Source organism: Onychomys torridus, chromosome 3 (genome assembly GCF_903995425.1).
Source record: "Onychomys torridus chromosome 3, mOncTor1.1, whole genome shotgun sequence".
Taxonomy (NCBI): domain Eukaryota; kingdom Metazoa; phylum Chordata; class Mammalia; order Rodentia; family Cricetidae; genus Onychomys; species Onychomys torridus.
The window spans coordinates 111725810-111750833 of NC_050445.1; the positions used below are offsets into that span (position 1 = coordinate 111725810).

Sequence of the window (25024 nt, forward strand, 5' to 3'; positions counted from 1 at the left end):
TATATATACACACACACATACACACACACATACACATACACACACACACACACACACACACACACATATATATATATATATATATATATATATATATATATATAAAAACAACAACAACAAATACACCTTTTCATGGCTGACATCATGGCAAATGCCTTGAATATCAACACTCCTGAAGCAGAGGCAAGAGGATCTCTGTGAGTTTCAAGACCAGCCTGGTCTATATAGCAGCCAGTTTTAGGCTGGTCAGCGCTACATAGAGAGAACCTGTCTTAAAAACAATGAATAAATATAAAACAACAAAAAAAAATAGATCATAAGAAGCCAGTGAACCTGAGTTCATAAGAAGCTGAGTGAATGTGTATTGTTGACATGGGCAAGGACCAAAGCCTTGGACCCATGGCAAACTGGTAAAGCCTTTCCTCATATGGGTCAGGCTGAGCACTGGCTAAGCTTTCCTCCTCTGGTCCAAGTATGAGTGTTCACTAACAGTTGATCAGTGTGGGCAAAAACTATCAACTGCAGCTTCCTCCTCTCTAACGTTTACAGCCTGAGACTGAGTCCTACAGACTCCTCCACTGAGATCAGCCTCTTGCCTCCTGTGCTGTACCAAATAAGGAATCCGGGATTCCAGGGGCAACTCTATCAGAGAACATGCAGCTCGCCTGATCCCAGGTGTTCTGTACAGATATCTGTCTTTCTTTATTCCCTTAGTGCCCCTGGTCAGGGTTCTAGGACCAAGCTTTGTGGGATGCAGCAATAGATGACTGAATTATTTCATTGAGTGGTTGCATCATAGTGCATTTATTTCATAGTATTTAATCAGTTCATCCCTTTTGTCAACAGCACATGCTCTGACCCTTTACTTAATATCTTGAAAGTCCCTGTGTCTCTTCCCTCCTGCTTTTATCAGTAACATTTCATACTGTTTGACTCATTGCACACTTTTTCTCATTTGTTTATCACCTACCTACTTCCAGTAGGAGCCAAGCTCCAGGCGAATGGCTTTTCTTCCCCTTTTTAGTACTTCTCAGCACCTGTTTGGAACAGTTTCTTGTATATACACGATGCTTAAGCATTGAGTTCTTAAAGGTGACTTTTATTTGCTATATTTTGGGTGTTATATACACAGTGTGCTTGTATATACTTCTCTGTACCTCTGTCTACTATCACCTTGGGAAGGTTTCTAAGAAATGGAACAGCAGAGTTAAAGTATATGCACATTTACCACACCAGTTCAAGGAACCAGCTTCCCTCAAGAATGTGGGAACATAAGTATATTTCAAGTGGCACATAACTATAATCCTAGTATTCAGGGCATGGAGATGGAAGATCAAGAATTCTAGGTTAAGCTGGGAGACGGTGGCACATGCCTTTAATCCTAGCACTTGAAGGCAGAGCCAGGCTGATCTCTATGAGTTTGAGGTCAGCTTGGTCTACAGAGCAAGATCCAGGACAGGCACCAAAAACTACACAGAGAAACCTTGTCTTGAAAAACCAAAAAATATGGGCTGGAGAGATGGCTCAGGGGTTAAGAGCACTGACTGCTCTTCCAGAGGTCCTGAGTTCAATTCCCAGCAACCACATGGTGGCTCTCAACCATCTGTAATGAGATCTGCTGCCTTCTTCTGGTTGGCAGAGATACATGCAGACAGAATAATGTATACATAATAAATAAATAAATAAATAAATAAATAAATCTTTAAAAAAAAAAAAACAACAACTAAAACAGAAAAAAATAAAACCCCAAATATATGGAAGAAGGTCAAGCTGGGTTAGTTAGCCTGGGCTACACAGTTAAATTTAAGCCAATCTTTCTCCAATTAAGCCAGTCTCAAACATAAAAAGAAACCATACTGTGCTTTCTTTTATGTGTGATTTCTAGAAGGTTTTATATAGATGTATAAAATCATGTATGTATGTATGACATGTAAGGATCTAATGAGAGCAGGGTAAAAAATTGGAGGGTAGTGGTGGGGAATGTGCTTAGTATACAGTATACTTGTGTGAAAATGTCCTATGTAACACACTATGTGTACTCAAAGTTGTTGATTGTGAGACAGTTTCTCACTGTATACCCTGGAACTCACTAGGTAGACCAGGCTGGCCTCCAACTCAGAGAGATCCACTTGCTTCTGCCTCTTGAGTGATGAGGTTAAAGGTATTTGGGTACCACCATACCTGGTGGTATCTCTGTGGTTCTGAGAACACTGAGTCTTGTGTTTCCATGTGTTCCCCAGCTGACGAATGGGAGACGTGGCCTGGTAACACCATGCTTCAGGCTGTGACTGTGGAACTAGCGTGCTTGACCTTGGGTAAGTCCTGTGTCCCTCAGTTCTTGGTGAGGGAGGGTAATAATGGTACCTATTTGGAGGGATTTTATGAAGGGTCATCAGTTAGGCTAAGGCCAATGCTTAGACTAGTAACTGAGACAGTCACTCCAATAGGACTGGTGTGCTTTTGTAGTACTGGTATCCAGAGCTTTATACGTACTGGGGAAGTGCTTATAGACATGGTTTGGTTTTCACTTTGACTATAAAAAGTTGAACTGGCATCTCATATTGTCTGATCTTGTTTCAAACTAAAAGCTCTGTAGCTGAGGCTGCCTTGAACTGGGTCCATTTGTATCCATCTCACAAGTGCTAGGATTATAGGCCTGCCCTGCCATTTCTGGCTTAAGGTTAGTCATCTTTACATATGCATGCTGGGTAAGCATGCTATCACTGAGCCATCTCCCCAGCCTTCTGATTGTTTTGCTTATTAACACTCATGATCTATAAATTACCACATTTGTCCTTCAGTATTGCTTATGCGGTTATCTTCTACCTGTAGAGCAATCAGATATTTCCCTTATAGTCTTTTCTGCTACAAGACCAGTGTTTAGAAAAAAGTATACTTTCCTATCTTGAAATTATAAAAATGGCTTCTTGTTCTTTCGAGTGTACTTAATTTATTAATTTGAATTTTTAAATTACAACAACTTTTCCGTCTAGAATTTATTGTTAGGTAGAGAGTGGTTAAGTCTTGAGTCTTGATCCTTTTTTTTAAAATTTCTTCTTCTTTTTTTTAAAGGGCTGGAGAAATGTTAAAGAGTGTTTGCTGCTCTTTCAGAGAACCAGAATTCAGTTCCCAGCATCCATACCCAGTGGTTTCAAGGAATTCAACTCCTTTTTCTTAGCTTCCTCAAGCACCCACACACATGTGGCTTACACACACACACACACACACACACACACACACACACACATAAAAGAGATATTAAAAACAATTGTTTCTATTTTTACTCTGTGTGTGTGTGTGTGTGTGTGTGTGTGTGTGTGTGTGTTGAGCCTGTACTCACTTGTGTCACTAGCATGTTGTCATGAGACTTGGTGGCAGACACCTTTACCTGCTGAGTTATTTATTGCTCTACCTTCTACTTCTTTCATGTGGGTAGGGGTCTAAAGACCCCTTTGCTGAAGAGAAGCAAAAGCAGGATTCTTTTTTGATTGTTTTGAGACAGTCTTCCTGTGAAGACCTGGCTGGCTCCATAATCTATATTCCTCCCTCCATTTGTCCAGGACTGGGGTTAGAGGCATATGCAGATGCCCCCCTTCTCTAAACAGCATGTCCTCATAGGTAACAGATCTGTTTCAGAGAGTGGGGTTAATGTCTGATAGTGGTCCAGAGTGTTGTAGTTGCTGACTTGTAATTAGTTGTGTTGTGGACTGAGTTGAGGGGACGGCTGTCCTTGGCTGCAGCCTTTACATGGCTCTGTAAACTTCCCATGCAGACCCAATAAAGGACTATTTACAGGGCTCACCCACTCATGTGAACACAGTATTTTGCTTTGTTCATAAACAAATGACAGGCTTGGGACATAGTCTAGCATGTCAAGACCCTGGGCTTGATCCCAACATCACAGAAACAGCCAGGTGACTATGACTATAGCAGATACTTCCTCCAGCCTGTGGATACTGTGGAATATTGGTGAAGGGGTATTGAATGGTAATAACCCCACTGGACTCCAATTCTGTCCTTAACACCCAGAATTCTAGTTCCAGGAAGTTTCTTGCCTGGACTTAAAATGGAAGAAAGACCCAGGTATAAGTGTGTGATCTCAGTATGGCTGCTGATGGCCACAAACAGTGAAGGGAAGTTCACCTTCATGTGGCACACTGTATGTGCAAGGTCCTGAGCAGCGGCTGTGTTAAGCCCCTCTTGAAGTGCTGTCTGTCTGGGTTGAGTAGCACCCCTCAGACTCGTGTCTGTTGATCAGAGCCTAAGAATGCAAGTAGTCGATTTTAAAGATTTTATTTTAAGATTATGTTATTTTCATGTATGTGTGCATGTTCACATGAGGGTAGTGCCAGCAAAGTCCAGAGAGAGTGTTGGGTCCCCTGGAGTTGGAGTTACAGGTGGTTGGTGGCTGGAAATTGAACTCTAGTCCTTGGCAAGGGCAGTAAATGCTCTTAACCACTGAGCCCGCCTCCAACTGGGAAATACAGTTTTTGTAGCTGTAACTAATTTCAGATGAATACGGTGGCAGATCCTGGTCCAGTGACAGTGTTCTGTAAGACATCCATGGGGATGGAGGCAGGGATTTGGATTCTACATGCTGTCATTCACTACTCCAGGGACAACCAGCTATCACCAGGAACAAGTTCCTCCCCTGCCTTTTTGAGTATAGCCTTACTGACAACCAGATTGTCATCTGTGGTCTCCAGGCTGTGGGATGAGCTTCTGCTTTTGGAAGCCTGACAGTCTGTTAGATGTCCCTAGAGACTAATACACACACCACCACCTCTGCACTCTGATGAAGAAAATGGAGGCCAGAAGACAGCAACCATTGGAGAGCTCCATAGCCACTGCCCTGCCGTCTGGTTCCTGCTCTCACTTCAGCTGGCTGTGCACCTTTACCATGAACAGCCAGCTATTGAAATGACTCTAATGTCAGGCTACTTCCCCCTGTTAAGTAGACACTCTTCTTGTTGACACCAGGTATCTTCACAACTCCCTATTTATTCATTCATTCATTCATTCATTCATTCATTCATTTATTTATAATGTGTGAGTGCTTTGCCTGCTTGTGTGTATGTGTGTACCATGTGCATCCCTAGTTCCTAGGTCAGAAGATGGCAATGGACCCTCTGGAACTGCAGTTAAGGATGGCTATGAGCTACCATATGGGTGCTGGGAAATGAGCCCAGATCTTCTCCTAGAGTACTCTTACCATTGAACCATCTCTCTAGCCCTCATAGCGCCTTTTCCTTTCCATGCACTATCAGGGAAATGTGGTGACAAGGTGATCCACTGCCCCTCCTTTCTGAAAGTAATCCCATTTTGGGCCGCTATGAACCCTGTCCCAACAGCACATGCCTGCATCCTTTGGAGCTTTCAGGGTGATGCAGGTAGCCTGCAGCTCAGCTGTAAGTAGAGAAGGAACTACTTTCTGGTAGTGCTGGGTGGGTGGGTGGGGCACAGGAAGGTAGCCAGCTCCTGCTCTGCTCCTCACCTTCTAGTGGCTCTTCTGGGAACCTATGGCTGGCAGTGACATTGAGGCTGGCTTCAACCTAGACTGATGGCTTTGGATGCTGCTTTCATACAGTGGGGATTCTTACAGTGCCACATTGGTTTTGTTTCTTCTCATATCCTGGGTCTAATCAAAGGCCTGACACTTAACCAACACCCTTTCGAAGTGTTTATTGAGGAGCTAAAGCAATGGTTCAGCAGTTAGGAGCATTGGCTGCTCTTCCAGAGGACCCAAGTTTGGTTCCTAGTGCCCACATGGCAGCTCACAACCATCTGGAGATGGACACCCTCTTCTGACCCTCACAGATTCATGCACATGGTGCACAGACATACATGCAGGCAAAATACCCATATACCTAAAATTTTTAAATGGGGGGAAAAAAAAAACACCTTATTCTAGGTGAGCCCACCTGGCCCTGGTCCTCTGCTGCCTAGGCTCTTTTCGTTCCTCTTCATACCACTTGCTCAGCTGTTAGCTGGCCTTTTCCACTCCAAGAGGCATCCGTCTCCTGAGACTTCAGGCTGGGCCAGTAGCCCAGCAAGGTGATACAGAACACGGGCATGGCTGCAAAATACTTCTTGCTGTGTCCCACGTGAGTTGTGGTTTGTAGTCAGTACAATATTGTCCAGTTGATTATGTCCAGGCCAATATTGGCCATGATGATTTGCTTCTGCAATCCTGTAAATGGAAAACCTAGATGGCCCTTCCTGGATTACTCAGTGGTCAAGATGGAGGATGGAGGACCATTCCGCTTCTTGTATACTGGGCCTCACTGAGATATTTTTGTTTGTTTGTTTGTTTTTGGTTTTGTTTTGTTTTTTGAGACAGGGTTTCTCTGTAGCTTTGGAGCCTGTCTAGCTCTGTGGACGGCTGGCCTCGAACTCACAGAGATCCACCTGCCTCTGCCTCCCGAGTGCTGGGATTACAGGCATGCGTCACCACCGCCTAGCCACTGAGATCATTTTTATGAAGAAAGGTTTATACTGAAAGTGGGGCCCAAGCCTCCCCAGGTCTCATGCAAGGCTCTGACTGTTGCCAGGTCCTGTCAGAGGTCTGGGTTGGAAAACCGGCAAAGCTGCACTGAAGCACTCCTGGCTAGAGCGGGGACAGCCTCCTGAGTTTACTCGGGACCTGTTGGCTGAGCCAGCAGTCTGAGCTGACGTTCTGTGACTTGGAATCTTTGCCAGCTCAGAGTCATGGAAACCTGGCTTGCAGGAAGGAGGTAACACTCATGTCTTCACCCTCAGGGAGAGCCTCACCAGTACACATCCTTTCTTTGATTCAAAATTTCAAACTTTTTTTTTTCTGGTTTTTTGAGACAAGGTTTCTCTGTGTAGCTTTGGAGCCTTCCCTGGAACTCACTTTGTAGTCCAGGCTGGCCTCAAACTCACAGAGATCCTCCTGCTTCTGCCTCCTGAGTGCTGGGACTAAAGGCATGTGCCACCACTGCCTGGCTTTAAACTCTTTTTAGATCTGTTTCTACGTGACTGTTTTTGAGACAGGATCTTACATAGCCCAGCCTGGCCTTGAGCTTGCTATGTAGATAAAAAGGGCCTTGAATTTCTGATTTTCTACCTCTGCCTCCCAAATGGTGGGATTACAGCCATGTGCCACCATGCCTTGTTTTTGCTGTGTTGGGGATGGAACTCAAGGCTTTGTGTATGCTAGAAAAGTGCCTACCAACTGAGCTCCTTGCTTTGTCAAATACTGAAACTTCTTCACAGAGTTAATATCGGAACCGAAGTGGTGTTCATGTGTTCTTGAACTTGGGTCCTCAGACTTGCTTGTGAACAGGGTGATTAGGGTTATCCTGCAAGGGATAGGAAGAAACTTTCATAGGGGTTGCAAAAAGGCCAAGAAGGTTTGAAAGGTACACAACTTGGCTTAGAGAATAGAGTAGTTGGGGCACCAAGGCCTCTTGTATCCTGTTACCTGACACCTTCAAGCTGTCCCCTCTGCTATCCCAAGGCAAGGACCCTCTGGAGAAAGAAGATCAGATAGGAAGAACAAGCTCACACCCTGTTGGCCAAGAGTGTCCACATTGCCTTTCGTATACTATTAAGTTATAATTCAAGCCATAGAGCAGTGGTTGTCAACCTTCCTAATGCTGTGATCCTTTAATACAGTTCCTCATGTTGTGGTGACCCCCAATCATAAAATTATTTTGTTGCTACTTCCTAACTGTAATTTTTCTACTATTATGAATTGTAATGTGTGTTTTCTGATGGACTTAGGCAACCCCTGTGAAAGTGTCATTTGATACCCCCAGATGGGTCTAGACCCACAAGATGAAAACTACTGCCTTAAACTGTTGTGCTGTGTTGAGTGGGCTGAAAACAAAAGAGCTGTGTGCCTTGCTCAAGGTCATGCAGCTAGCAAAGCCTAAGCTAGCTAGGACTGGTTTCTTCTGGTTTGGCCAGCTCTAAAGCCCAAGCTGTTTCTCAGAGCTTTGACTCTGGGAGACTCAGGAAAGGAGGCTGGGGAGCTGTGGGAAGACGCCATCTTTCTCAACCTCACAGTTTTGCCCGTAGCAACAACCTGTTCAGCCAGTGCATCTTCTTTCACCTCTGCATAGCCCATAAGTGTTGAAATCCAACGGCTGACTGGCTTATGGCTTAATGGCCCTGCTATGTCTCACATGAAGTCTGTTGTCCCGGTGAGTAAGCTATGATGTAGCAGAGAGGGTGTGGTGTGCCACACTGTCTGGGTTGGAGCCAGCCACTCCTGTCCTGTGACTGTTACAGTAAATTGTTCCTGAGTAAACAAGGCTGGCGCTCTTTTGCCTTTCTGAGGAAGACCAGATGGCTGTGGGTGATGGCACAGGTCCAAGGAAGGGGTCCTGGCCCTGTGCCAGCAGAGGAGACAGAGGGTGCCAGGTGATGATGGGATAAAAAGAGGGCTGGTGTGACTTCAGAAGGCCCAAAAATGTCCTGTTTCTGAAGACTCCCTGGCCTTTTGCTAGTGCTTGGGATTCCACAGCTGAAAGCTCTCTTGATTGTGTGTGTGTGTGTGTGTGTGTGTGTGTGTGTGTGTGTGTGTGTGCGCCTGCACTTCTGTTCTTGTGTGTATAGGAGTATTAGAGATTGAACCTAGGGTCACACATGCTAGTCAAGCACTCCATTACTAAGCTACATGCTCAGTCCTCTTTTTGCTTTTTGTTTTCTTATAGAGTTCTACAAAGTTGCTCAGGCTGGCCTTGAACTTGTGACCCACTTTCCTCAAGTAGGAGTATAGGTCTGTGCCTTCAGGCCTGGCTCTTGATTTAAATCTTTGGGACTCAATTGAAAATGAAAGCTGAGGATGTATCTTAGTGATTGAACACACACTTAGCATGCTCCAAGCCCTGAGTTCAATGCCCAACACTGTTTGGAGAGAGAAAGAGAAGGAAGGAGGGAGGGAGGGAAGGAGGGAGAGAAACAGAGAGAGAGCACTTGGGGATGAACATATGAAATTGATCTTAGAACCAGACTATGGAAGTGATGGAGAGGGAGAAGCATGCTTTGTCTTAGTGGTAGAGAGGAGCGGGACTATCGGTCTGAAGTAAAGGCTCTACAAGAGAAGCTGGGCCCTAAAGGAACACATTTGTGTTCTTCAGTTTTGCCTACAGAAGACAAGCTTCGAGGACTGCTGAGGATGAAGGTTCTTGACCCAAGACTGAATGAATGCTAGGCAGGAGGTTTCCACAGGGTACTGGGATGCAGGGCTCTGGAGAGTGGCTGATGTCCGGATTACACGCAGGAGTGCAAAAACGTTTGGGTCTGTGGTTTGCTGTGATGTCCTCAGACTGTCACAGATCTCAGGAAGGGGAGGCTCAGCTTCCCAGAAATGATGCACAATGATGGCGTAAAAGAGGCCTCTAGTGACAGCAAGGGCAGGGCACTTCCTCCGTGCGCTGTCGCAGACTCTCCCAGTGAGCTGTGTGAAGAGAAGGGGTTTGCAGGAAAGCAAACAAGCATGTGAGAAGCAGCTCAGGCACCTACACACAGCCCCTTTGTCCATACCTCAAGCTTCTAGAAGAGCCCAGAGAGTCAGATGCAGATTCAGTCTGCCCTCCTCCAGAGAGATTCTGGTGCTCAAACTACCTCAATGGTTTGGATTCTCCGGGTTGTCTTCCCTAGGGAATCTTGGGCAAGGCCAGCTCAGGTCTTGGCCCCTGTCTATAGCATTTTCCTTTGGGCCCGGACTTTGACTTTACTCAGGCCTTGTAGATTCTAACATTTTAACTTCTTCTCTTGCTGCCCCTAAGTTTGACAAGATGTGGACCTCTTTTAACTATAGTAGAACTCTGGAAGTTTCTAGAATACCATCCTTTCTACATCTGCAATCTTATATGCAGACTCAAATGTCAGCTGTGTCTGCTGTTGATTGAAGATTCAGGGACTAGCAGCCCCAGGAGGGAGGGACCCCTGTCATGTGTTCTGTGCCCTAAATGACAGTGCCTTCTCCTGTCTCTGCCTTCCTCCATCTTGCCTGTAGTGTACTTTCATAGCGCCAGGCCCTGGCCACCATCCACCTTCCCTCTTGGGCTCCTTACTCTTGTCCAGTAGCAGTTGTGAGTTCCTTGTCAGCAGCTGTGGCCAGACCTCACTGGGGAGAAAGTCTTGCGTGCTCTGCTGGCCACTTTGGATAGCATGTTGCTTTGGGGGCTGACTGGATGTCATGTTGTTCTGTCTCCTCTTTTAGAGGAAGGTTTATGGCTTAACTGTCTTGGATTTCATGCTGTCCATGCCCTTGCTTCAGGAGAGGTTATCAAGAAGCATCATAAATCCTCAAAAAGGAAGAAAGAAGCATTTTCTAAGCCATTCGTCTTTTTGAAGGAAGTTTTTATTTTTTATATTTATTATTTAATTTTTCTGTGTATAGCGTTTGCTTACACATATATATGTGTAATGCCTGGTGCCCATGAACACTGTATGCTCTAAACTGGAATTATGGATGATTATGGGCTGCCATGTGGGTTCTGGGAACCAAACTCTGGTCCTCTACAAGAGCAGCAAGTGTTCTTACCACTGAGCCAGACCCAGAATAGTTATGAAACCTACCAGAACACAGTATTAATGGAATGTAGTTCTGGAAAGGTTTATCACAAAAGGACAGTTGGATGAAGTCATATCAAGAAACATTAATGCCAGTTCAGGTAGGAAAAAAAAAAAAAACCTAACAGGTGATGGGCAGGATTTGGTCACTATGCCCTGACTTCCTGCTGAGAGAGTACATAGTAGCTCCCAGCTAGACTGGAGCTCCAGAAATTGGCTACCCCCCACTCTCCGTCTGAGACAAAGTGAGGATGGGACTCCACCTTCTTGTCTCTAGATGTCACCTGCTCTAAGGACCAAGGTTCTTCCTGTACCCTTTCCCCACTGACCTCTTAGGATTTATGGGCTACTCTCTGAGCAGCCCTTCCTTCTTGTTGGGGACTGTTTATCTCAACATCAGCTCAGGACTTCACTGCACAGGGCCATCAGTGCCAGGTAGCACATTTTTATGGAGCATATATAACATTATACAATTCCCACTTTCCCTATTAAATCTCCCTCCTTCCATAGTCTCCCTTCAGTCCTTAGAGATAAGCAGTGACCTATGGGCAGGCCCATGTAAATCCAGTCATAACCTTTGAGCGAGGCCATGTCCTAAGAGCCTGTTCCTTCTCTGCACTGTCTCTAGTGATGCCTCCTGCTTATGTCTTCAACTGACACTAATTTTTTTTTTTCTTGCTCTGTGTCTCTGGCTTGTCTAGAATTCATTATGTAGACCAAGCTATTCTCAAACTTGTAGTCTTTGGCTTCTGCTTCCCAACCAAGTGCTGGAATTAGCAGGTGTGCACCACCACATCTGGTTTGTCAAGTGCTTTTGAATCTATGTCTCCAGCCTGATTTTCTTTTCTGGGTTTGTCACAGTAGCTATACACCGTTGGCATGGTAACCTTGATGGCACTCAGGTATCTTAAGCTCAGTATGTTCCATCCACATATCCTTTTCCTCTCAGCTCATCTTCCTCCTCCAGACTTCCTTCTCTTCCACATTTTCCATTGACTTAGGAATATCATCATCAGGGACATTTGTAAACTGTGTTCCCATTGCTATTGTCCACTGTTCCCACCAGAAATAGAAAGAACTTTGTGTCTTTGTGTATGTGCACGTGCGCATGTACGTGTGTGTGTGTGTGTGTGTGTGTGTGTGTGTGTGTGTGTGTGTTCACATAAACCTTGGTATGCTTATGGCAGTCAGAAGACAGCTTTTTAGAGTGGGTTCTCTCCTTCTACCACATTGGTTCCAAGGATTGAACTCAGAAGTGCCTTTACTTACTGAGCCACTTCTCCAGCCTGCCCAAAAATTTAATAGCTTTAAGACCTGGTTCTTTCCTCTTCTTCTTCCCCATCTAGAGGTCTGCAAGGAATCTGTGAATGAATTCTATAGAAAAATTAATAGTAAAAAGAGAAAAATCAAGCAACAGGAAAGGTGCTTATGTACTGTGAACCAGTACAACTGGACAGTAGGGTTTTGGGGAAGAGAGGTCAGAAAAAGTCCAGCACAGTGTCAGGATACATGAAACAGGACTGGCAGATGGCTAACTGTTAAAAAGAGACCATTGAGCTGGGTACAGTGGCAAACACCCGTAATGTCAGCACTGAGAGGTTAGGGCAGGGGGACCGTGGTTGCAAGGCCAGCTTGGGTCACATATTGAGGTTCTATTTTGAGAAAACCTGATTACTGTCTAAAGGAATGAGATAACTGAGTGACTTTCATACCAAGACTATAAAGCTGGGTGTGGGAGGTCACACTTGTAATCCTATCAGCACCGAGGAGGTTGAGGCAGGAGGATTGCATGAGTTCAAGGCCTACTTGGACTACCTATGAGTTCCAGGACAACCTGGGATTCAGTTTTGAGACCTTGTCTCAAAACAAGAGCAAAAATAACAAAGTAATGAATATAGTAGAAGAAAATAGGAGGTTTTGTTTGTTTTTGACGGGGGCTCACTGTGAATCTCTTGCTAGCCTGGAACCTGATGTGTAGACTAGACTAGACTAGACTGGCCTTGAACTCACAAAGATCTGCCTGAGTCCACCACCTGCGCCACCACACCCAGTGATGATTAGAGACCATATTTTTGATGATTTTGATGATTTTAAAGATCATATCTCTAACACAAACACTGCTCTTATGAGAAAAACAATACCCCTGAAGAAATTATGCCCAAGTCAGAACAATACAAATGAAGTATGAAGAAAAAGGCTCTTTGCTCTCAATCTAGAAAATAACCAAAAATGAAATGTTGGATTTCAGTGTAGGTCAACAACAAACATTAAAGAAGAGGGACTGAGGTGCAGCTCAGGGGAGTGAAGCTGGGGCATACAGCTCAGAGGAGGCACCTGCAGGAGGGGTGCAGAACAGCAATATAACTCAATGGGTAAAAGCACTGACTGTGCAAGCAGCTCTGGGATGCATCTCAGGGAGAGTAGCTGGGTGTTCTCTGACTCCACATGTGTTTGGTGGCTGGTACCACCTACACACACACACACACACACACACACACACACACACACACACACACACGCACATACACACACACAGTAAGAATAAAAATTAGCCAGGCAATGTTGGTGCATGCCTTTAATCCCAGCACTCAGGAGGCAGAGGCAGGTGGATCTCTGTGAATTAGAGGCCAGCCTGGTCTACAGAGCGAGTTCCAGGACAACCAGGGTTACCCAAAGAAACTCTATCTCAAAAAGGCAAAACAAAACAATAAAATTTAAAAATTGCATAACATAAATGTTCTGGTTTGGAAAAAATGCTACTAAAAAGTGGGATTCTAGCTGGTCGTGGCAGTGCATGCCTACAATCCCTGTGCTTAGAAGATGAAGGCAAGAAGATCAGGAGTGTAAGGCCAGCCTGGGCTATATGAGACCCATCTCAAAAAAGCAAACCAACAAAAAATAGGGTTCTGACTTGAGAGTGGCTTGACCAAATGATTTTACTCAGTGGGTGAAGTAATGAAGAGCCATAATAGGCCCTTGAGCAGATGGCAGAGACAAAAGCAGGAACCAGGAAGTCTTCATGGTATGCCATGTGAATAGATGAGACAGAAACTGAGCTATAGCAGAGGCACAGGCCTGAAGTGGTGGGCATCAGTTAGGTCTGGCAGTGGGATTATGATTGAGGGTTGTCCAAGGACTGCATGGAGGAGAAAGGACAAAGGGTAAGATGGAAATAACCCGATGTGGGTCCACCCCTATGAAATACAAATACCATACATGACAGCAAGAGAGGCGAGTGATCTTCTTGGAGGAAGTGGACTATTCTGTGGCTGTAGATTTCCACTGTGAGAAGTTTCTCTACAGCAGCTTTCCTAGGAATCTGGCAGCCTTGGCAGGCAGGGGAGATGCGGCATCTCCTTTCCTGCTGTAGGTGGTGAGCAGTGCTGGGGAGGAAGGGAGCCATGCCTCAGTCAGAACCCTTGAGCGGGAGCCTGGGGAGAAGTGTAGCACCAGCATGCTCGAGTTGCCTTACCTCCGAAAAACCCCACTGTGTGCACAACCTAGACTGACAGGATCCTGTGTGCTTCCCAGCATCTCTTTCTTTTTGTATGAGCTGAAGCTCAGGATAGAATTGGGAGCTAGGAGTATGGCTCCGTATGTAATTCCAGCACTCTGGAGGCCGAGGCAGGAGGGTTGCCATGAGTTCAAAGCCTCATAGTGAGACCTTGTCTCAGAAAACAAAACAAATAAACAAAAAACAGACAAAAGTGAAATTGAGACACAATATTTCCATTTTTCTGTCCTGTTTGTTGGTTTTGACCTTCCAAGGAGAGGGAAAGATTAAAGCAAAGGTGTCAGCTGGAGCTAAGGGAGGTCAAGGGTAACTGGATGAGGCTGCGTGCTCATCGCTGGCCCCGATAGACATTCCCTAAACGCGAGAACATTGGATGGTCCATCCAATTCAAGTTGGGGGAAAGGCCTCACCTGTCCTTAAATAGCCATGAGGTGTTTGGAAGTGAGGCTGCCCAGTGTGATTGCAGCAGTTAGGGGCAGCTTAATAGGTTATTTCAGTTTATTCTGCCTTCATTCTTTGAAAATAATACAGTGAAAGTGTATTGACTCAGACCAGTGAAGAAAGGATCTGTCTGAGTTAGAGGGAAGGAAACATTGGAGAAGTCTCGAGGTGAGTTAACTTCTACAATCCCATACCATCTCTACTTGTTCTCAAGCTGGTACAGACCCAAGATAAATCTCCTCTAAAGAGTAGATCAGGTCTCTCAAATCACCTCACTTTCCTAACAGGTGACTGTCTTTATGGTACTAAATCACATACCTGCACATGACAGAGGAGGCTCTTCCATCCTCGCCAAGTTCTGAGCCCACAGGCTCAGCTTTCAGTGGGTTTCCCCCGTCACTGCACTGGTGTCTGCACTGCTGTGGTAACCAACCTTGCAGCCCATCCTCTCCAGTTCGGGGCAGTGAGAAAAGAAGACTGAGTGAGCTGCAGTGAGCACCTGCGGCATCCTACCCCACCCAGGCACGTGAGGGTGTGGGATGACTTCCTGAGCTTCAGGCTGCAGCTTGAGGGTTGTTTTAGGACAAGTCTGTCTCAGCTTTTACAGTGGAGGGAAAAAACCAGAACCCCTGGGGAAGTGTCTGTTCTGGGAGCCGGTGACTCCTCGGGCTTTTCCAAATTGGCTCAATGGTGTCATTGGTCGCTCAGCAGAAGAGCAGTCCTCCTAGAAGATCTAGACAGTCTTTGAGCAAATGAGGAGGCCCAAGGGAGTCAGCCCACTGGCAACCTAGATTTTAGACAAGGCAGGTAGCTGTTACCTAGTCTGTGAGGGAGGCTCTACCTCCCTCCTCCTGCCTGCTTGGTACTAAACCAGGCCTTCTGTCTTGTCCCTGGCTCATGCTGACCCTGTCTAGCCATTTTCTGGATGTGTGCCAGTGATGATTTTTAGGTTGGCTGGAAATGGCACTGCTCTCTACCAGGGAAAAGTAAACTTGGGAGGTGCTGGCTCTGGCTCCAGAGGGACTGGGGCTGTCACCTGGCCCCACCCTGCGTTTTCTGGCATGGGTTCCTGGCCACCCTTTACCCTTGGCACACTTCCTCCAAGCCAGTAACGTTGCCTCTGTGAGGATTATAGATTAGCTTCTTCTAAGGAACTGTGGGGCAGGAGCATCGTGCCATGGAAGATATCCTGTGGTACCCCCATCTCACCATGGGGAGACTGGCTCTGTTACAGCCCCGTGGGGCGTTTGGGACATGGAGTGTGTTCACAATGGGAAGAGATTTACAGTGCCTTTGCTTCATGAGGTAGGAGTTCACCATGTGGCCCAGGCTGGCCTAGAGCGTGCTGTATATCTTAGGCTGATCTAAAATACATACTATTCCAGCCTCAGCCTCTTGAGAGCTGGGATTAGAGGCATGTGTCATCCCACCTGGCTACCACTGTGAACTGGAGGCCAGCCTGGTCAACCTACTGAGTTCCAGCCCAGCTAGAGCTACGAAGTGAAACACAACAAAGCGAACAGCATCTCTAAGGCTGGAGCTGGCCTCCCTCTTTTGTAATCTCAAACTTCCCCTTCCATCCTGAGCCTCCCACCCCCCTTTTTGTTGTTGTTGTTGGTTTAATTTAGCATTATACAACTTAGCACCTCAGAAGAATTTAGGGCCCTCTCACCAACACTTTCTTCTCAGAACTGACAGGATTGCTGAGGAAGGCTGCCTGGCCACGAGGCTGCTGGCCATTGTACTTTCTGGTATGTTCACAGTCTGTGGTCTAGAGCCTGTCTGAAAGCAAAGGGAGCTGGGGGAATCCGAGCCCTTGGCACGACTGTGAAGTCATTTGAGGCCTGTGAGGTACAGTCTTTTTATTTAAAAAGAGATGGGGGGCGGGCAGTGGTGGTGCACGCCTTTGATCCCAGCACTCGGGAGGCAGAGGCAAGTGAATCTCTGTGATTTTTAAGGCCAGCCTGGTCTACAAAGTGAGTTCCAGGACAGGCTCCAAAAGCTACACAGAGAAAACAAAAACAAACAAACAAAAAACCCAAACAAACAAAAAACCAAAAAACTCATACAATTTTAGGCCAGGCTGCGGTGGCACACACCTTTCATCCCAGCACGTTGGAGGCAGAGGCAGGCGCATCTCTGTGAGTTCAAGGCCAACCTGGGCTACAGAGTGAGTTCCAGGAAAGGCGTCAAAACTACACAGAGAAACCCTGTCTGGAAAAACCAAAGTGGGGGGGGGGGCGGGGAGAAAGGAAAGGGAAAGGGGAAGGGAAGGAGAGAAAAGGAAAAAGACAAGGGAAACTTGGCTGCTCAGGAAGGCTCAGAGCTGCTGGGGGGGGGGTGTTGGAGCCTCCCCTGCCTTCCCCCCTCTCCTCTGGAGAGATCTCCTCGCTGGCTTTCTCCTTCTTTTTAGATAGGGTCTGGATACGGAGCCCTGGCAGGCCTGGAACTGCTACGTAGACCAAGCTAGCCTTGAACTCACAAAGATCACCTGTCAGTGGTTCCTGAGTGCTGGGATGAAAGGTGTGTCATCTTTTGAGGAGTGCTAGCTACAGGTGAGGGTACAGTAAAGAAATCACAAAACCGCTGCTCCATGACTAGGTAGAAGGTTTTTAGTGTAGGGCAGAGAGAGGAGAGGAGAGGAGTCGAGTCCAGGGCAGAGAGAAAAAGAACCAGACTGGGTGTGTGTGTGTGTGTGTGTGTGTGTGTGTGTGAATGGCAAGAGACTTGTGGAAATTCCGTCAGAAGCATCTGGTTTATTGACCATCAGGTAATTTCCCCTGAAAGAACCTGAAGAGATGGGGAGCAATCACATTATTATTATGAAATGAAGGAGACCAGTAGGTTGAGAAGGGGCAGAACTGGGGGCCAAAGGAGAGCAAAGGATGGCCTTGGAGTCCACTCCTGGAGCCTGGAGTCGCAAGGTCTGTTGTCTTTCATTTGGCTGGACTGGTTCACATTAGCTTTTAGCAAAGGCCGGGCTTGCTGCTTCTGCAGGACTAGCCAGGCCAGGAGGTGAGCCTGTTTTGGAGCAGTTGCAGACGGCCCCAACTGGTTCCTGGATGGTGTCTGTCAGCTGAGTGGAAATCCGCTGGGACAGGGTTAGACGAGGGACAGAGGTATTAATGTGGCCACTGTCTGTAATTGCACTGAAATCCTCCTTGCAGAAAAAGCAGCTAACAGGTGTTTGGGGACAGCTGGAGTAGACTCAGGCCTCTGAGAAGTCAGCAGCCTGAGGAGGTGTGAGTGTTCATCTGTGGTGAGACAGAAATGCCCTGGCGGGGAAGAGATCGAGAGAGGAGTTTGAGAACCCAAAAGATGGTCTGGGGTGGCAGCGTGAACAGCTTCCTCTGTCCAGGCTGGAGAGATGGAGACTGAATGGATATGTTTTCAACACAGTGAGAAGCACTTTTAAGTCTATATTTAGAAAACAACCAAAGGAAATTTAAAAATTGAGCCTGTGACTAGAATTTTGAGGCTGTGACTATGATAATTTTTTAAAAAGGTTTAGTAGCCAGTGATAATTATAATTGTTACCAAGGCTAGACTAATAACTTATCAGAACTCCATTATATGTTCAACTTTGAGCTTTGAATTCTTTTTTGTCTGTTTGTTTGTTTTTGATACAGGGTTTCTCTGTGTAGCCCTGGCTGTCCTGGAACTCCCTTTGTAGACCAGGCTGATCTCGAACTCACAGAGATCTGTCTACCTCTGCCTGGGTTTAAAGGTGTGTGCCACCACCACCTGGCCAAGTTTTGAAGTCTTAACATCAGGTATCATCTTGAAGTCTCATTTTTCACATGCCTTAAATCATTTCTTTAGGCCTTTACAACTTGCATATATTTTGAACTTTTTTTTTTCATCTGGAAATATCCAGTCATTTTCCATGAGACACAGGTGCAGGGTTCCTGAGGGCAGTCATTGAAAAGCAAGTTCTTCTAAATAAAGGAACAGAAAAGAGTAAATCTTGAGTCAGTGACAACAGCATGGTAGCTTGAGTTTGTTTTTACCTTAAGCCTGTTCTGTGGGTTTCTTTTTCAGAGGAGGCCTGTTTCTTCAGGAAAACAAAGCCTGAGTTTTACCTGTGAATGAGTTCAGGCTGGCAGGTAACTGAGTTTCAGTTTTAAAGCCTTTTTTATTAAAGAGACTCAGGTAACTAAACTTTGGTTTTCAAGACAGGGTTTCTCTGTGTAGCCCTGGCTGTCCTGGAACTCACAAGAGCGAGTGCCTCTGCCTCCGCGTGCTGGGATGAAAGGTGAGAGCCGCCACTGTGGCCTTTTTTTTTCCTTATGAAAGTTTGATTTGGATTTTCATCAGCCAGAAATGTCAGTGTATAAGTTGTGGACTGTCCTGGCTGGAGCATTAAAGTGAATTTTGCTTTAAAGTGAGTCAAATGAGGCCCTAGCTTAAAGAAGCTAGCAAGCCGCATAGTGAAAACCCAGTAAATATCAAGTACAGGAATCAAAGCAGGAGGTAGGAGGATCCTGAATGCCTGAGAGTGACCTCTCACCCCTCAGCCCTGCCTGCCCCCACCCTTCCCTGTGTTGGTAATGGTATTCTACCAGGGCAGTGATTACTCTCTGTCCACTCCAGCACTCCACAGATGTTAATGGAATGAGTTGTTACAGATTGGACTGGCCGTCTTGATTCAGGAGGTCAGGACTGGGGCCAGACTGCCATGTTCAGGGAGAGAGGCTGTCCCCTCTGCAGCCCCTGCAGTCAGTCCCACACTGCCAACATGCACTGCCAGTAGTGCAGGGCGCTTCCTCTTTGGTGGCTGAAACGCTTAACCAACTGAACGGTGTTCCAGACTAGCGCCTGCAGAGCTTTGCAGAGGGGCTCTTTGTGCCCCAAACACAGCTTCCTGGCTCTGTGTCCATTCTCCCGCTCTCACAGGAGTGTTTCAGAGGCTGTTGGGAGGCCAAGCATTGGTGATGGAAAAGACCCAGGACTCTGGAGACTCCATTCTGAAGAAACTCAATCAGTGAGAGGTGCCTGGTGACCTGGGCACCCTCCGGCACCTTTGGTCGGCGACTGAGCCAATCTCACAATGCCACCTCCTCCCCACCAGGATGCTGTTCCCTTCTCCCAAAGCCTGCTCTCCCTCCAGCTCCCCCCCCCCCCGGGAGGGGGGTGGATTTCCCAGGGCCCATGTGACTCCCCTGGCAATTGACAGTCGGGGGAGCTGCCAGCGGCTTTTGTGCTGGGCAGCAGCGCTCCTGTCAAGAACTCCAGGGATTTTCTCCCGCTGCCATTTGCTTCTAGTCAGCAGTTATGGGTAGATTATGTAATGGCTGGGTGTTAAAAATAGAAACGACCAAGGTTTGCATCTATTTTCACCAAATCATAACAGCCAAGGGGGAGGGGGAGAGGATCATGTGACAGAAGGCCGTGGATTGTGTCACGTGACCGACTAACAGGACAGCATTGCTATGCCTCTATTTTGCCTTTTCTGCCTGCTTCAGCATCTGCCAAGAACTCCTTCTGAGGAACCGAGGTCCCCTGTGGGTATCCCCTAGCCCTGGCCAGCAGACTGTCTTGAGTTGGAAGGTCTCCCGTTAGCACCCGGTCTCCATGCTTGATTTCCGTTGTCCTTAGTCAGCTGGCTTGTCCAGAGTTGGCTGATTGGGTCTTTGGCACTCCAGATCTCTGCCTGTCCTGTCTCAGCCACCCCCATCCCAAAGAACTCGTTGGTGTAATTTTAAAAAAGCTGCTGTCCATGAAAATGCACCTTCAAGACAGACAGCCCTGGTCCTCCCTCATCCTCTGTCCACTCCCCTACGCTTGGGACTGCCATCCCAAAGCCCCTGACACAGGAGTCCCAGGGCACCCCTGGTGTGCTCTTGTGTGAGTGCACCCGTTCTTCCATGTTTCTTGCTGCACATTCAGGGGTGCTTATGTTTTAATCAAGAGGAACATGTTAGGTGCTGATAGATGTAACAGGGTGGATCCTTTTGGAAGGAGGACTTTGGAGGGCTTGTTGAAACATCTCAAACATCCCAGGCCTCTTTACTGTGCCAGTAAGGGTTTGCTAGGGTTCAAGAGCCTGAATGTTCTGGCCCCTCCTGCATCAGTGCCATCACAACCATGCTGAGGGTCTTTCTCCTTCAAATCATTGCTCATGGCTTTGGGGACCTGCTTAGGATCTTCAGTCCCTTCCCAGGTCTGGGAAGCAGCCTCTGTTATCCTTGCAGGCATTTCCTTCTCTCATGCCCGGTCTTCAGCCAGTTGTCACCACAGGCTAACTCTGTGAAGACCCAGCAAACGCCAGGTGAGTTCCAGACTCTGATTCTGGCCTTGAGCGCTTTTTTTTTGTTTGTTTTGGTTTTTTGAGACAGGGTTTCTCTGTGTAGCTTTGCGCCTTTCCTGGATCTCACTCTGTAGACCAGGCTGGCCTCGAACTCACAAAGATCCGCCTGGCTCTGCCTCCCGAGTGCTGGGATTAAAGGCGTGTGCCACCACCGCCCGGCTGGCCTTGAGCTCTTGGATGCTGGGATTCCAGGCCTGTGTTACCCTGTCTGGCTTCATGATTGAATTTTAATCCTTCCAACTAACCATGCCCAGTTGAGCATGGCCTCAGGTGTGGCAAATCTTATTGCATCAGTTTTTCTGCATCTGGACTGGCTGACTACTCTAGCCCACCCATAGCAACAGATGCTGGAAGTCATCACAGTGTATCTGTATCTGCCTTCTATCCCATCCTATCTTCCAGTCTTTAAGTAAGGCAAGGCGTCCACCACTGAAGCATCTGCCATAGGGGGCTGCTAAGGGCTAGTGTCAGCACGGGACTAATCATTGGCACAGTTCTCAAAGGAATGCTTCCTATCTGAACTGGGCTCTGCTGAGGTCTTTTTTCCCATCACCCAGTGACAGGACCACGAAGAGACACCAGAACTTGACTACATGAGGTGCCAGGAAACTGGTTATTGCCAATGTTTACCTTATCTAGAGCTCAACTTGCTGCCAGCCCCAGGGGTCCTCCTGTCTTCCTCCCCAGTGATGATGGGATTACAAGCACACACTGCTGTGCCCAGCTCTTTACAGGGGTTCTGGGGATCTGAACTCAGGTCCTTATGCCTGTGCGGCAAGCACATTAGCGACTGAGCCATCCCTCTAGTTCCCGTGTTCCATTTTTTCACATCCGCTCGCGTCATTGAAACTGAGACACAGCTGTGTTTGTATAGGTAGGTTATTTGTTTAGGCTGCGAACAGCAAGACACAGGTGGGGGGCACTAGGTTCACAGCAGTGCTGAGCTCAGAGTTAGACCACTGCCAGCCTTTGCTGCATATCCAGACCATTCTGGGGTCCTTCACCAGCCCTCCGCCACACTGAGAGAGACGAGTCCGGGAATGAGCAAGATCTGCCCTAGGTCAGGCCTCAGGACTCCCCTGCTGCTGCAGGTCCTCTGGCTGAAGTGCCAGTGGGGAGGGGGCAGGGCTTCCCTAGAGCTGCTCTGTCTGCAGATGGAAAGGGGAGGGTGCGGGGGGGGGGGGGGGGGGAGTTGTGTACAGAGGGGAGGTGCAGAGGGGATGAGGAGGAGAGGAGGGAAGGAAGACGAGTGCCCTTTTACTTCTCTCCAGCCCTGGCTCTTACAGAGAGAGCCAAAGGAACAGAGGAAAGAAAAAATCAACATGGCCCATAAACCTAAGCAAAGGTGTCATCAGCAAGGAAGCAAACTTTAATACTCAACCTCTAGGCTTGAGTGGATAAGAGAGGCTTGGAGAGGTGCAGAGGGACCCCAGGGTGTAGCTAGAAGACCCTCCTCCAGCCCCATCTCTTCTGTACAGGTGTGGACTAAAGTTTCCCCATCATTCACGGCTCTGTGACATCACCTCACCTGCCTTACCTCACTGCTCTGTCAGGACAGACAAGACACCTGACCTCCTGCTCAGGGCCTGGCCCCTGCCTTCCCTCAGGTGGCAGCTGTTGGGTGTGTGTGTGTGTGTGTGTGTGTGTGTGTGTGTGTGTGTGTGTGTGTGAGAAACACACTGGCCTGTCTTATCAGCTGTAGCTCTCTGTGCCTGCCGCCTCACCTCTTCCTCAACTGTGCTATTTTTAGGATTTTAGGATTCTGTATTCTGTCAGAGGTGAATGGGATGATAGGTGTGCCTGAAACAGTTCAGGAACCTGAGCCAGGAATGGAAGGTCTCCATCAGTGGGTGTCAGATGTCTGGCTGCTGTACCACTCTATACTCCTGGTTCCCACTGCCTTTGGTTCCCACTGCCTTTGGTTCCCACTGCCTTTGGTTTCCACTGCCTTTGGTTCCCACTGTCTTTGGTTCCCACTGCCTTTGGTTCCCACTGCCTTTGGAGTACAGTTGACACATAGGAAACAATATACATTGAATATGTGCAGATGTACTGCTGTCTCCATGGCCTGTTTAAAGATACTAAATCTGTCATCACCACCCCCACTCCCCACTACAGACACAGACACAGACACACACACACACACACACACACACACACACACTGCCAAGTTCTGTTTGGTCAGTCAGAAACTTAAGGTGACAGGCATCCTCTTACTGTATTTTAAAGTGCACAATACTGTTCTGTTAGCTCTAGGTGCTTGCTGAGTGACAGATCGTTAGAACATGCTCACCGTGCATACAGAACACAGGTCCTTTATCTCCTGTATACCTGAAGGAAATGAAGCCAGTATACAAAAGAATGCCTGATGGGCTGGCAAGATGGCTTAGCAGGTAAAGGTGCTTGCATGCAAGCCTGGTGCCTTGAGTTCAATTCCCAGCACCCATGTAAAGGTGGAAGGAGGAAACCAGCTCCACAGAGTTGTCATCTGACATCCATAGACATGCCATGGCAGCATCCCTCTGTCCTGGTTAGGGTCACTGTTACTGTGATAAACACCATGACCAAAAGCAGCTTGGGGAGGAGAGGGTTGATTTCACTCACAATTTCATAGAACAGTTCATCATCAAAAACAGCGAGGGCAGGAACTCAGTCAGGGCAGGAACCTGGAGGCAGGAGCTGATGCAGAGGCCATGGAGGAGTGCTGCTCACTGACTCCCTCCTTATGGCTTGCTCATCCTGTTTTCTTATAGCACCCACGACCACCAGCCCAGGGATGGTACCACACACAAAGGGTTGGGCTCTCCCCCATCAATCACCAATTAAGAAAATGACCGTAAGGCTTGCCTACAGCCTAATCACATTTCTCGGTTGAAGTTTCTTCCTCTCTGATGACTCTAGCTTATGTCAAGTTGATATACAATGTAGCCAGCACCAACCCCCCCCCCCTCTCTCTCTCACACACACACACACACACACACACACACACACACACACACTAATAAATAAGTTATGAAAAAGAATGATATATACAGTGGAGTGGAAGGAAGAAACCATGCTGTTTGCAGGAATATGGATGGTGGACTGGGGACTACTGTAACCAGACAATCTGGCTGAAGAGACTCACATGCTGTTCTTTCAGACTCTCGCGAGAGTGGACCTCAACATGTTGGAATTTCCCCAGGAATCTCCTGTTGGGAGAGGAAAAGACTGCACCCTGGGACACCCAGGAGAGGAACTTGTTGCATGACCTCCTGAAGATTTGGAGCTGCTGCAGGAGTGGGCAGGGGACTGAACCTTGCAGTCCTGTTCAGTTATGCATGTCTCCTGCGTTCTTTTAAAATCCTGCCCTCTCATCAGGACCGAGAAGATGAACGCCATCTGTCTGTTTGTCCTCCCGACATGGCTACATTAACTAAGTCTGCTTTTTTCTGCTTTTCACAAGTAATATGGCTCTTTTCATTGGCTTACTGAGGCTGAGTGGCTGAACCTGGCTTATTGGGGCACAGGCAGTGCCCCCTGCGTTTGTAACACTATCATGTTAAAGATAGCGAGGAATACTGTAGTATGTATTTTCTCTCCTAGGAAAACTATATGGTGGTTTGACCTGTAATCCAAACCCTTGGGAGTCCGAGGCAGGAAGATTCTGAGTTTGAGGCCAGCCTGGGCGGTATAGTAGACCCTGCCTCAAAGCATTAACTAGAAACTGGCAACCTGAGAACGGAAGGTGGACTACTAGAGAAGAGGAGGGGCATTGTGGGGAGGGGCAGCAGGGTAGAAGAAGAGGGAGGGCAGCAGAGAGGGTGCTGTGACCCCCTCTCTACTCACTTTTACTGCATGACAAATGTCATGTTACCACCATCCCCTCACCTAGTCCCAGGGAGAACCCTCTTCCGATTGCCGGTGTGACTCTCCACTGTTTCACACCCCACATGGACACATGAATGACATTTCTCCTTTGTCCTCAGCTTACTTCACTTACCATGATACCCTCTAGGTCAGTTCATGTTTTCTCAAATGATAGGGTTCCTTTTTTTTTGAGGTTGAGTAATAGTCATTACATCATATCTTTATCCGTTCTTGGATCAGTGACGCCATAGCTTGGCTTTTGTGAATGATGCTGCAGTGAACTTTGGGGAGGCCACTATCACTTTAATGTACTGTTTCCTTTCTTTAAACATTTTTACTTGATTTTGTGTGTGTGCATGCAC

General features: G+C 47.2%; 1 long non-coding RNA gene across 6 annotated transcripts in view; it reads left to right on the top strand.

The window, feature by feature from the left end:
* Window positions 1–25024, top strand: part of LOC118579215 — a 58106-nt gene extending 33082 nt beyond the window's left edge. For 3 of the 6 annotated variants that reach the window (XR_004944444.1, XR_004944448.1, XR_004944449.1), the window contains 2 exons: window positions 2241–2315; window positions 3073–3103. This is a non-coding gene — a long non-coding RNA (uncharacterized LOC118579215). Of the gene's footprint in view, window positions 1–2240; window positions 2316–2588; window positions 2631–3072; window positions 3104–23063; window positions 23207–23955 lie in introns of those variants that run through there. The other 3 variants (XR_004944445.1, XR_004944446.1, XR_004944447.1) reach the window with 3 other exon arrangements.